Source organism: Rhineura floridana, chromosome 7 (assembly GCF_030035675.1).
Source record: "Rhineura floridana isolate rRhiFlo1 chromosome 7, rRhiFlo1.hap2, whole genome shotgun sequence".
In the NCBI taxonomy this organism is placed as follows: Eukaryota; Metazoa; Chordata; class Lepidosauria; order Squamata; family Rhineuridae; genus Rhineura; species Rhineura floridana.
The window spans coordinates 15,979,246-15,991,651 of NC_084486.1; the positions used below are offsets into that span (position 1 = coordinate 15,979,246).

The 12,406-nt window shown below is 41.6% G+C and overlaps 1 long non-coding RNA gene across 3 annotated transcripts in view; it reads left to right on the plus strand.

Annotated features, from left to right (window-relative positions):
• LOC133388731 (uncharacterized) overlaps positions 1-10,231 on the plus strand; it is a 96,936-nt gene extending 86,705 nt beyond the window's left edge. For all 3 annotated transcript variants that reach the window (XR_009763894.1, XR_009763895.1, XR_009763893.1), the window contains one exon: positions 9,460-10,231. This is a non-coding gene — a long non-coding RNA (uncharacterized LOC133388731). The remainder of the gene's footprint in view (positions 1-9,459) is intronic.
• Positions 10,232-12,406: the final 2,175 nt, after the last annotated feature.

A 12,406-nucleotide genomic window follows, 5' to 3' on the forward strand; every position in this document is an offset into this window, starting at 1 on the left:
GCAGAACATTTTGTATTCTGTGGGATCTCGCAAAAGCTGACAACCAAGAAGAATTCAATGGGGGCATATTGTTGTTCTAGGATCAAAGTATGCAAAATGTATGCATATTGAAGCAACTGTTTTGACCTATTCTGTGTTGAGTCTAGTGTGGAGACAGACAACAGGTAGCCCATGGGGTCAGCCTAGCCCCACTAAAGCCTTTGATGCCAAGTACTCCCTTTAACCTATACTTCAGCAGCTTTCTCTTGGTACAAGTCGAGACGTAGTCAGAGGCCTCTTTAACTCACCCCTCTGTTTAAGGACCAATTTGGCAGAGTCCTGTCTTTATTCTGTATCTTTGACCCTCATGCCAACATATAGGCAGCATGTGCAACCCCTCTCTCCCATTGATTTCCTGTCCTGCAAACAGCATCAGAAGCTCAGTTAGCGTAGCAGCTGAAGTGCACAAGGGGAGAACTTGGCTGAAGCTTCTGCAGCTATTAAAGTCATGTTTTGGTTGATTGAGAGGAAAGCTCTGACTTTCCTAAAGTCAGAAAATGTGGACCCTAAGACAAACTGATCCTATTGTGCTATAAGTTTTTATGCATATTCCTTCTGGATGCGGTCTACATTATTACATAATTCCACAGGTTAGGAAGGTTGATTTCAGCAACACTCAAAGTGCAGTCCCAGCATTCTGAAGCTGAAAGAGAATAATCTTTTCAAAGATTAATAGGATTTCGATACTACCGAAGTTCATGCCGCCTAATCCATCTTGCGTCTAAGTGGGTATGTTGCCGGGATGTAGCTAGACTGTACTATACCAGGCTTGCCTTACAATCTGCAGAAGGTGGAAATCTGCAGGCATATTACAGGCACCTTGCGTTTAAAAATAGCCACAAAGCTAATATTGATGGACTTCCTGCTTTACAGAATAAATTCAGTTCCCAACATTCCATCACTCTCTAGTGTGATTAAGAAACAGTTGGGGAAAGAGTTTCTTCATAGACTGATTTCTTTATACCTTTGAGAGTGTCAAATCTTGATTTCTTGCTGCCTCATAGAAGAGTCATATAGTTCCCCTTACCCTACAAGCTTCAGTGGATTCAACCATTCCTCATTATTATTACTTAGTTGTGGTATTTATAACCTACTCTTCACTGAAAATTTCAATTCTAAAATGAGGAACAAATACAGTAACAGTGAACTCATAATATACTGTATGCTAATAGTGAGCCCATTCTCTGAGTGTGGATCTTTGTGTAGTCAAACTTCATAAGGGTCTACTAAGAAACTAGAGGGAGGTATCCATATGCTCAACACAGTCACATTTGATTTCAGAAGAGGAAACTTCCCATATATGAGGGGACTGGTGAAAAAGGAAGTTGTAAGGGAAAGTCAAGTGGGTCATATCTCTCCAAATTGCTTGGGGGGCGTGTATTCAAAACAACAATATTAGAACCACAGCTAGAATATATACCACACATCAGGAAATATACCACCATGGCCAAGAGGATGCCAGTGTGATTAACTAGCAGAGTCAAAGAAGCTAATAGAAGCATTCAAGCTACAGAAGCATTAAGGCTTCCTTTAGAAAATGGAAGTCTTGTCCAAATGTGGAGAACAAAAAACAACACAAACTTTGGCAAAATAAATGCAAGTGGAGAATACGGGATGCTAAAAATAATTTGAGCACATGGCTAAAAATGTAAAGATCAACAACAAAACAGTATTTAAATATATTAGAAACGGGAGAGCAACTAGGGAGGTGATTGGACCTTTAGATGATAAGGAAGTCAAAGGTATGTTAAAGGGGGATAAGGACATTACAAAGGACCGGAATGAATTCTCTGCATCTGTCCTCACAACAGATATAAGGCAGATCCCTGTTTCTGATCTAACTTTTGCAAGAAAGGAATCTGAGGAACTGGGACACGTAGTGACAGGAGATGAAGTTCTGGGTCTTATTGACAATATAAATCACTGATCAAATCGCTGATTCCTAATGGAATCGAAGAGTTCTTGAAGAACTCAAATGTGAAATTGCTGATCTTCTAACAAAAATATGTAACTTGTTCTTAAGATTAGCCTCCATACTTGAGAACTGGAAATTGGCCAATGTAACACCAGTTTTTAAAAAGGGATGCTGGAAATTGCATGTCAACTGGCTTAATGTCTATTCTGAGAAAACTGGTGGAAAGACAGTTAAATATAGTGGGTTGTCTACCACTAATTCCTACTCAGAGTAGACCCATTGAAAGTCATGGACCTAAGTTAGTCATGTGTATTACCTTCAATGCATCTACTCTGAGGAGGATTAGCATATAGAAGAACAAGGCTTGCTGAAGCAGAACAAGCATGGCTTCTGTGAAGGTAAGTATTGTTTCACTAACCTATTAGAGTTCTTTTAGAATGTCAACAAGCACATAGATGGAGGCAATCCAGTTGACACTGCATACTTAGACTTTCAAAAAGCTTTTGACAAAGTAGCTCACCAAAGACTCCTAAGTAAGCTTAGCAGTCATAGAATAAGAGCAGAGGTCCACTTGTGGATCAGGAACAGGTTAAGAAACTGGAAGCAGAGCATAGGAATAAATGGACAGTTGTCCCAATGGAGGGATGGAAAAAGTGGAGTCCCCCAAGAATTCCCTAGTATTGGGGACTTACCTTTTAAACTCGTTCATAAATTATCTAGAGCAGTGGTGTCCAATACTTTTTTCATATTTGTCAAAAATGTGGCAAATGTGTTAATATTTTTGCCACATGATAAAAAAAGAGATTAATTTTGTTTTGAGGGCAGAAAACAACACAGTAATGTTTTGCATTATTTACTGATAAAATGTGAGAAATCTGCCATATCTTTTCACAAAATCAGTTAGACTATATCGCAACTCTTGTAAACCATCCAGAGAGCTTTGACTCTGGGGCGGTATATAAATGTAATAAATAAATAAATAAACTCTGTCTCCAAAATTTTGTCCCATATCTGTGACTTCTAATTTCACCATCTGTACTACAGAAGTTGATTCACAGAGCCACATTGGACTAAAAATGGAAAACAGTTTTGGAATAACTGTATTTAGAACTACAAACTCGATTTGATTTAATATATAAGTCCACATTGTAACAATTGAATAATCTTTCAAATGTTGAGTGCTGTGACTTGCACTTGGAACGCTGTATAGAGTTCTAGCTGTTTCGCCTCAAAAAGGATATTGTAGAGTTGCAAAAAGGTTCAGAAAAGGGCATCTGGTCAAAATCCCCCCCCCCAAGCTGCTGTCTCTTCATCATTCATAAGGCATGGGACCTTGTATCTTTTCCCCAGAGATGGGACAATATGTGGAAGGGGCAAGTGGATAAATGGTGTTAAACAGCCCCTCCACATTTGATTATGGCCACTGAGGGTGCTGTTTATTGAGCATTCATTCTGATTTGTTTGTGGGGAGGTTAGACAGTGCATCCAAGAAGGTGGGGTGTTTTTTTTTGCAAAAAAGTTTGATCTTTTGGGGAAGCTGGTTTGCTGCATAGGATACCTCCCAATTAACTTTAATTGCATTAATTTGCTGGAAGCAACTTGAAGCTGCTTTTTGGGGGTGGGGTGGGAACACAATATTCTGTTAATGCATCTCTGTGTAATGTTTAGTTTGGCCCTAAGATGTGTTTAAGTAAAATCTGTTTCTGCTGCTGGTGACTGGCCATGATTGAGTCTCAGTTAAATATTTTGAAGTCCCATTGATTTTGGGGGGAGAAAGTAATTGTTTGAAATGCACAGGCCCACTCTTCAGAGTCAATTATTGGTGAACCTGTATGGATCCAGGCAATAGTGGGATCATGGCATAAGAGCACCTTCTGGGCCAACAGTTGCAAAAAGAATAAGCTCCAAATTTCCCAGAAGGGCAGAGATGACAACTGTGTTAGAAATAAGTGAAAGTCCCCTATTCTGTTCTTGTTCCCTGCCTTCACTTTGCCCTGCATTCCACTCCTTTGAATTTAACTAGTAGAATTTCTAAAATTAATTCCAGAACTAGAGGATGCACAGTTGGCCACAGCTTTCATTGCCTTCAGTTCAGCTGCATTTCCTCCCTTTATGTTATTGATTTCCCTTCTCTACATTGCTGCCCCCCACCAAAAGCCATCTTCATGTGACTGAATCTAGATTAATTTCATATGGTGTTTTATTGATATGCCCTGTACTTCTACACCATATAAAATGGCGCTGTACCGCTGTTATGTTGTCAACTGAGCTATTTGGATTTGTTAGCCACCCTGAGAGCACCTACTGGTGGATGGGGTAGTTTTTTTCAATCTATCAGTATTTATACAGCCATAGTATCCAAGTCTGCTTTTTTGCTGTGTTTACCAATGCACACAACTGTACATGTTGATGTCAGACTGTCAAAGTTTGATGTTACTTTGTTGTCAGTCTGTTTAGCAGTAGCGTCTTGGTGACAGATTCTGAAAGGGGGGAGAGGGAGAGAGACCATCACTTTTAATGTCTGTAGACTGGGCTTGGATTAGGTAAATTTGTTGGTCTTGGAAGCAAGAGACTCTGATTGGTTAGAGGTTCTAGAGTGAAGAAAAGGTAGTTAACTGTCAGCTGGGGGAAAAAACTCAAGTTGGGAAAGTGAGTTGATGACAGAGGTGCATTGCAAAGACAGAGAAAGCTGGGGTGTATGTGGAAGATGAGGCCTAAATATTAAGCTTCCCTGATGTAATAATTGTACTTTTCTGGTAAAGATCAGAAGAAGAGAGATTGTGGATGAATATTAGGCTGCCCCATGTTCAGGTCTTATCAGAAGAAGTAAGAAGCTTCTGATACTAGAGGTAGTACCTAGCCTTCATGACTAGTAGCTGTTGATAGTCTTATTTGTCTAACCCCCTTTTAGAGCCATCCAAGTTGGTTGCCATCTCTACATCTTGTGGTGCTGAAATCTGTAGTTTACTGATGCACGGAGTGAAGAAGCACCTTTGCCTGTCCTGAATAGTCCCACATCCAGTTTCATTGGATGACCCAAGTTCTAGTATAATGAGAAAGGAGGAAAAACACCTCTCTGTCCACTTTTTACACACCATGCAAAATTTTATGTATTTCGCTCAGGTCCCCCCGTTACTTGCCTTTTTTCTAAACTACCCCCACCTTTCCTCATAGTTGCTTTAGAGCACTTGATAATTTTGGTTGCCCTTTCGGAACCTTTTGTAACTACAATATCCTTTCTGAGGTACAGCAACCAGAACTGTACCCAGTATCCCAAGTGTGATCACACCATAAATTTGCACGAGGACATTATGCTGTTGGCAGTTTTACTTTCATTTCATTATTTTTTATTTTCATTTTCTTTATTTCCCCAGAAGCATTCTGGGGAAAAGAAGATGGTGGGTGGCTACAACCTTGTCTGTGCTTCATTTAGCAGTTGGGAGCAGGAAAGTTTCGATACTTTTGTACGCAGAGCTTGGAAAAGTTACTTTTTTGAACTACAACTCCCATCAGCCCCAGCCAGCAAGACCACTGGATTGGGCTGATGGGAGTTGTAGTTCAAAAAAGTAACTTTTCCAAGCTCTGATGCAGACGATATGCTTCTACTCTCCATTACACGTAATGGTCTAAAGAGATTACTCCTGAAATGTAGTGCCTTCTGCACAAAAGAAAAATTACAGATCAACTATGCCAAAACTAAAGTTATGGTCTTTGGTAAAAGGCACCGCAAATTTCTCTGGTCAATGGAAGGCCAGCCAATCGAACAATGCCGTTCTTTTACGTACTTGGGCATATTTTTTCAGGACAACCTCTCATGGAAAAAACATATTGATTACATCAAAGCTATTGCTCTGAGAACATGCGGAGCTATCCTTCGCTTCTATAGGTCAACAGGAGGCAATCTCATCCCCCCAGCGCTGAAAATCTGTCACAGCAAAGTTATATCGCAGATTTCGTATGGAGCCCCGGTTTGGGGTTCGGATGGTCCTCTCTTAGGTAACCTTGAGGTTGCACAAAACAGCTTCTCTAAAAAACTCCTGCGCCTGGCTGTAGGTACCCCGGCGGCATTATTGCGCGCTGAGTTGGGCATCCCCCCCATCAGTGCCCACATCCATGGCGCACTGCTTAACTTTTGGGAGTCAATTAAAAATTCTCATTCCAAGACCATACTGAAACTATGCAGTGAGTTAGCCTCTAGAGAAAGGTTTTGGGCAGAGCTTGGAAAAGTTACTTTTTTGAACTACAGCTCCCATCAGCCCAATCCAGTAGCCATGCTGGCTGGGGCTGATGGGAGTTGTAGTTCAAAAAAGTAACTTTTCCAAGCTCTGGTTTTGGGGGGATAGGATTTCTGGCATATACCACCTGTACCACATTTCACCACCTATTACGATAGAATAAGGTTGAAAGAAATAATTTTCCTCCACTGTCATCGGCTAGATAGATTGGTGATCATGAACTCCAAATCATTTAGATGGTTTGGGGTCATAAAAAAGGACTATTATAGGGTGAATTATTTGGCCCATTCTATGACAGCAAACTTTAGACAAGCTTTTACGGCACTTCGGTTCCAGTCAATGCCGAGTGCCGTTTTGGCTGGCTGATACAATCGGATCCAGTGGTCCCAGCAACTCTGCATCTGTGGGGCTAAGAAGATTGATCTACCGCATTATTTATTAGAATGCCCTTTATATGCACATCCCCGGTCTAAATTTCTGAGCGATTTGCTGACGGGGGGAAGACCATTGCAGGATATTACTGTCTCTCTTCTGGCCGACAAAGACCCCATGGTTACATATAGGGTCACTCTTTTCGCCTGTGCGGCTCAAAAGATCTGGGTGGCACAGGCAGCCCAATGACAGAGTAATCTATAGGGAGGTTTTAAGCCAACTATTCTGTATAATTCATGAAATACATTGTATGTTTTTAATCTTTGTTTTATAAGTTCAGTTATTGTACAAGTACTGTACAAGTTGCAATGGCCTATGGCTAGGCAATAAAGTTTGACTGACTGACTGCGACTCAAACACATTTAGCATCATTTGTGTCTATTTTCATACATTTATATTAATGTGGAGTACAAGGGGAAGGGGAGAATACCCCTGTCCCCAATTAGAGTTTTAATTCTGAAGAATGAATGATTTTAAGACATCATCAATATATATCCCCAACAAAGCAAAATAGGGAGACTGACTTAGGTAACTGAAAATAGTGGAAACTGGAGTGCATGAAGCAATGGAATTCATTTTTGTTTGTTTTCTCTAGGTTCCTGTTTCTTTTAAAAATATATTTATTTAGAGTTTTGGACCTGTGTGCCTAAAAGAGTCAGTTAAGTGGGGGGTTTTTTGTTTGCCCAGCCTTCTGTTAAAGCAGATTGTGTTGCTGCATAGATTTTAGCACCCCTCCCCATTCCTGCTTTACTAAAGAGGTTTATAAATGCCTCATTCAGTTTACAGCAGGGGGAGAAAAACAGAGAAGGAAGTGAAGTGTGCTCTAAACATTATTTTATAAACTGTGAGTGAGGCATTGTCTTAGTCTGAAATGCTCAGTTATCCTCCGAGTTGCCATGGTGAGAAAGAGAAATGGCTCAAACAAATTCCTGTGGAAAACACCTTTTTTTATAAAGTGAAAATCATCATCCAATAGGCCCCTGTGCTTAATAACTCATGAAAAACATTTGTGGGCATTTTCAAAGGCTGGGGTGATGTTTTCACAATGGTTTGTCTTATTCCATTGAACTGATTGCACACAGGGATGAAAAGCAGAAGCTGTAGTAATTTGATTTCCTCCCTCTCTGTGTGAATGTGGATGAGAGCACTGGACCTTAGTAAGATTGGATCCTCATAGGTGGAGGGGCTATAGCTCAATGGTTGAGCACATGTTTTGCATGCAGAAAGCCCCAGATTCAACTCCTAGCAACTCCATTTAAAGGATTGTAGGTAGCAGGGCTGGGGAAAAATCTTTGCCTGAGGCCTTGGAGAGCTACTGGGCTAAATGGCCCAAAAGCCTACTCTGGTATACGGAATCATGTTTGTGACTACATGGTTATTAAAAAGGCAAGATTATGTTCGTGGTTCCAGACGGACCATTCTAATTCCACACAAAAAGTTTGGATTCCCATATCCATGTCCTGCAACATTCCTAAGGTAAAAACAGGGTCACCTTTGTGTAGAGATGCTTGAGGAATTAATGGGGTGGCATCTGCATTCTGGAGTGAACTCACCTGATCCGCATCTTCCAAATTAATGTGCGGATTGAAACATAGATTAAAACATTTGAGATGTTTTTAGATGTTTTAATTGTTTTGGCACTTGTGTGTTTGCCACCCTGGGATTCTTTGGGAGGAAGGGTGAGATATACATTTCTTAAATAAATAGCCAGCTGTGTGGAATTCTGCAAGTTGGTCCAAGGGCTGCCTTTAAAAAAAAAATGGAGATGGTATCCAACTAAACAGTTCCGCTAGTGCAAACACTTTGGGTTGCCCAGTGGAACTTCCCTTCTCTCTCCTCTCTCTGTGCATCTCCCACAAACCCCTAAAACTGGTCTGGAGGGTTGCAGGAAAATCTAGAACATATTTAAGGGGCACAGGGACCATAGGGAGAGGAAGTTCCATTGTGTAGCCCAAAGTGCTTGTGCTAGCAGAACTGTTGGTTGGATACTGCCCTATACCTCTCTCTCTTTTTACAAAGTACAGCAGTTAGGCACATGAAGACAACCGTATTTCTTTTCTGTACAGTTTCCCTGGACAGATGGCACATCATCATGTACTATTGCTCTCAGGGACATTTGCAGATGTATTTTCAGTGTGTGCCACAATTGTTGCACTTAGTAGCCACTCCCCTGAAAATAAAGGGAGGAGGGAGGCAGCCTTTCGACCACCTTGTAAACTTGTAAGTACTTCCCCCCCCCTCAAAAAATGTTGTGCATTAACAAAAAAGGACTGTACATGTATGTGAAAATAGAACAGAAAAGACTTTTTATGGGTCACATGAGGCATCAACACAAACTGACCCAAGATCTGTCCACCCCGTGTGTCCTGACATGAAGGATTCATACGTAAATACCTCTTCCTCCCCATATGTAAGGTTACACATTGCTAAGAATTCTTCTAGAATTCTCCCCCTGTTTGCCTGGTTGTCGGTACAAAAGTGATGCTCTTCTTTTGCACCTGTGAAGCTTTGTCACGCTGGTTGCTAAAAAAAAAAAAGAATTGAATGCTCAGCCCAGCCAAAATCTGTGGGCCCCTGGGCTGAATTACACACTTTAAAAAAAATGGAGGCATCTCCAAAGTTTCCCTAGAAGGTGAAAGAAGGGCATGGCTTTCCAAGGACAGGTCCCAGAAAATTAGGACTACTCCTGGTCAATAGAGACAGCTGGAGCACATGCAGAATTCAAGTGTGTTTATTCATACAATTGTAGATTTTGTGGAAGCATCTGGGAACATTTTGGCCTGCGAGCAATTCTGTGAACCTGGATAGTTTATCTAAGTATCTTGCTTTTTTTTCCAGGGTGTTAAAGCTAAGAGGGTGACAACTTCTAGATCTCCATTGATGGGCATCAGCACCTGCAGCCATAACACTTTGACTCAGCACCATCTTGCTAACACCATCTGCTACAATTTGATAAAATTAGAATTATTCTTGGCATAACTACCTCTCCTTAGTCCGAAAGACCGATCAGCTTCTGTAGAGCTGCTTCCTAATGTGATGACACTCAGGATGGGGCAAAGCTCCACGTCTACAAAAAAATTGTTATGGAGTTAGGAATGTGAGGATTCTTTTTGTCTTGTTTCTTTATTGTTCCATGAGTTTGCTTTGGCTTGCATCCTGAATCCCAGTTTAGCAAAGTATCTACATTTTGCCATAACTTTTGGTTCTTGAAGTTCATTTGCATATTTCGCTGTGTTGCGTTACAGATGCTCACATGTGCTTGCATAGAACACTGCAAAAATTATAAATGGTTTATGTGATCATATGTACTGAGCGCATTAAGGCTCTTTTTTGTATGGTACACTGATGTGGTTTACTGATGTACACCTGTACTCCTGCACATTGTTGAAATCTCATATAAAAGAATCTTGATATAGTAATACATAATATGCTTGCTGCTCTGTGGGGGCTATTTTGAAAATTTTCTTTTCGAAAGGCGGCCAGTTAATAGTCCCTAAGGGCAAAGGAATTCACACAGCTCCTATGTGGAGCTGAAATTTGAGCATGGAATGAGAAGGTGCTTTTTAATTTGCAGGTTTATTTTTATTTTATTAATCTTTGGATTATAATATTTTTGTGTATATTTGCTATAACCTGTGGTTACAACATTAAACTTACACTAATATCTTCAATCACATCAAGTATTGTTTTTGTGTTTTATCAATTTTATTTATTTATTTATTGCATTTGTATACCGCCCCATAGCCAAAGCTCTCTGGAAGGTTTTCAACTATTAAAAACATTAAAAACAAATATACAAATTTGAAAACACATTTTTTAAAAGCAATTTAAAAACACATGCTAAAATGCCTGGGAGAAGAGGAAAGTCTTGACCTGGCGCCGAAAAGATAACAGTGTTGGCGCCAGGCGCACCTCGTGAAAGAGATCATTCCATAATTTGGGAGCCACCTCTGAGAAGGCCCTCTCCCTTGTTGCCAGACTCCCAGCTTCCCTCCAAGTAGGCACCCGGAGGAGGGCCTTGGATGCTGAGTGCAGTATATGGGTGGGTTCGTGTCGGGAGAGGCATTCCATCAGGTATTGTGGACCTAAGCTGTGTAAGGCTTTATAGGTTAAAACCAGCAGCTTGAATCGAGCTCAGAAACATACAGGCAGCCAATGCAAGCAGGCCAGATTTGGTTTTATATGTTCGAACCGTCTGGTCCCTGTTACCAATCTGGCTGCTGCATTTTGCACAAGCTGCAGTTTCCGAACCGTCTTCAAAGGCAGCCCCACATAGAGCTCATTGCAGTAATCTAACTTGGAGGTTACCAGAGCATGAACAACTGAAGCCAGATTATCCCTGTCCAGATACGGGCGTAGCTGGGCCACCAACTGAAGTTGATAAAAGACACTCCATGCCACCGAGGCTACCTGAGCCTCAAGTGACAGAGATGGCTCTAGGAGAACCCCCAAGCTACGAACCTGCTCCTTCAGGGGGAGTGCAACCCCATCCAGGACAGGTTGGACATCCACCATCTGGTCAGAAGAACCACCCACTAGCAGCATCCCAGTCTAGTCTGGATTGAGCCTCAGTTTATTAGCCCTTATTCAGTCCATTGTTGCCACCAGGCACTGGTTCAGCACATTGACAGCCTCACCTGAAGAAGATGAAAAGGAGAAATAGAGCTGCGTGTCATCAGCATACTGATGGCAATGCACTTCAAAGCTCCGGATGACCGCACCCAACAGTTTCATGTAGATGTTGAACAGCATGGGGGACAGAACTGACCCCTGCGGAACCCCATACTGGAGCATCCCCAAGCACCACCGTCTGGAGCCGACCTGCCAAGTAGGAGTGGAACCACCACCATGCAGTCCCTCCCAACTGAGCCAGTCTTCCCAGATGGTATCAAAAGTTGCCGAGAGATCAAGGAGAATCAACAGAGTCACACGCCCCCTGTCTCTCTCCCGACAGAGGTCATCATACAGGGTGACCATGCCAAAACCAGCCCTGAAACCTGACTGAAATGGATCCAGATAATCGGTCTCATTCAAGAGTGTCTGGAGCTGGCCTGCCACCACTCGTTTAAGGACCTTGCCCAGGAATGGAACATTTGCTACCAGCCTATAGTTATTAAGATTTTCTGGGTCCAGGGAGGGTCTCTTCAGGAGTGGTCTCACTGCCGCCTCTTTCAGGCAGCCTCTTATCAATGCATAAGTGCATGTTGTATGTGCATGGGAAACATGAAGGAATTGACTGTTGCAAACTGTGTGTGCGGTTGTGTACAGCACTTACATATTTGGAAATTTATAGTAATGCTGAATCCCAGTTAGTTCCAGGGAAACAAGACCGGGTAATCCAGAACTCTAGCCTAACCCACATGTCCTCTTTGGTCAAACTGGACCCCCTTATGAGCCCTGATTGGCCTGGAGGCCAGAGGTTCCTCACTTCTGCACTAGCATATCCCTCTCCAAGAACAGTCAGCTGGTGAACCATCTGAAGCTGGTAAAAGGCACTCTGGACCTAGGCCACCTAGGGTGAGAAATTTGATTCAGTTCACATTTGAAGCCAAATCTATCAAATTTGCACTTTCCAAAAAAATATGAGAACCAAAACACAGCCATCCTTCAAAATTCACACTTACTGAAATTTTGCAATAAAGTCTGCCAGCCAAACAATGTTTACAAAAATGCACAATAGGGGAACATGTGAATAAAAATGAAGATATGAATGAAAATAATATATACAAATACACTATATGACAAGAAACTGCTTGTAAAAATGTGAACATCAGTCAAAACAGCC